This window comes from Ipomoea triloba, chromosome 5, assembly GCF_003576645.1.
Source record: "Ipomoea triloba cultivar NCNSP0323 chromosome 5, ASM357664v1".
Taxonomy (NCBI): Eukaryota; Viridiplantae; Streptophyta; class Magnoliopsida; order Solanales; family Convolvulaceae; genus Ipomoea; species Ipomoea triloba.
Window position 1 is genome coordinate 13,956,850 of NC_044920.1, and position 1,402 is coordinate 13,958,251.

The 1,402-nt window shown below is 39.0% G+C and overlaps 1 non-coding gene across 1 annotated transcript; it reads right to left on the reverse strand.

Annotated features, from left to right (window-relative positions):
• Nucleotides 1–294: 294 nt before the first annotated feature.
• LOC116021323 lies at nucleotides 295–401 on the reverse strand. The gene has a single exon (XR_004098982.1). It is a non-coding gene; the product is annotated as a small nucleolar RNA R71 (small nucleolar RNA).
• Between the last annotated feature and the right edge of the window lie 1,001 nt (nucleotides 402–1,402).

Here is a 1,402-nt window from a genome sequence, read left to right on the forward strand (position 1 = left end):
TCCGATGCAGCTAGGAATTATGAACTCAAGAGTTTCCATATGAATTTGCTCCCTACCTTTAACGGTTTGGGAAGTGAGGATGCTTTGGGTTTCATGCGAGAGCTCTATAGTACGGTACAAACTTTACCTTTGCATAATTTATTTGAAGAAGAGCTTAGAATGAAATGTTTCCCATATTGCATGAGGGGTGATGCTAGGCAGTGGTTGTTAAATTTACCAGAGGGTTCTTTAAGAACTTGGGATGATGTTTACAATGCTTTCATGTTTAAATATTACTCATCTCAAAAGACAATGGACTATAGGAGTAGGATATGCACTTTTACTCAAAGAGAAGGGGAATTATTTCATGAAGCATGGGATCGTTTCAATTTGCTTTTGAACCAATGTCCACACCATCAATTTCCTTTGTTATTGTTAACACAATTCTTTTATGATGGTTTAACTCCTAATTGTCAGTCTCTTGTAGATACTGCTGCAGGTGGATACACAGGTGATAAAAATAGTGATGAGTTACAAGCTATCTTTGAGAGTCTAGCTAGTAATTCTAGACAAAAAGCAGTGAGAGGTCGAAGAGCTGCTGTGCATGAAATTAGCACACAGTCTGAGTTGACAACACAAGTGGCTGAATTGACTAAACAAATTAACTTGTTAATGACTCGCGATAATTCGAATAGAGAATTTTGTGCTTATTGCAATACATATGGTCATAACTCTTCTTTTTGTATGAATGCAGAGTCATCGCAACCATCTTATGAAGAGGCAAATTACATGGGATCTAATATGGGGAGGCAACCACCAAGAAATGATCCGTTTTCCCATACATATAATCCAGGTTGGCGAAATCACCCTAACTTCTCATGGAGAGATCAAGATAATGCAAGGTCAATGGGACCACCTGGATTTCAGCAACCAGGGCCATCAGGATCTCAGCATCAGCAATACAGACCCTTCCAGCAGCCACCTGCACCACAACAACCCCAACTTCCTACTCAGGAAAAGAAGCCTCAACTAGAGGAGATGTTCATGCAATACATGGCTAGCCAGGATACTATGATGAAAAAGCTAGATGCAAAGATTTATAAGGTTGCTCAGTCCAGCCAAGCATCCATTCATAATTTAGAGGTGCAAGTAGGTCAGTTAGCTAAATTGGTTGCAGAAAAAGATCGAGGTAAGTTTCCTAGTGCCACTGAAATAAACCCTAGGGAAGGAGCTATGGCTGTCACCTTGAGAAGTGGTAAGATGTTGAATGAAGTTTTGAAAGAAAAAGAACCATTGAGTAAGATGTTGAATGAAGTTTTGAAAGAAAAAGAACCATTGACGGTTGAAAAAGAGAGTGATAAAAAAGAAAAAGAACCATTGACGGTTGAAAAAGAGAGTGATAAAGAAGGAGAACAATTGCCTA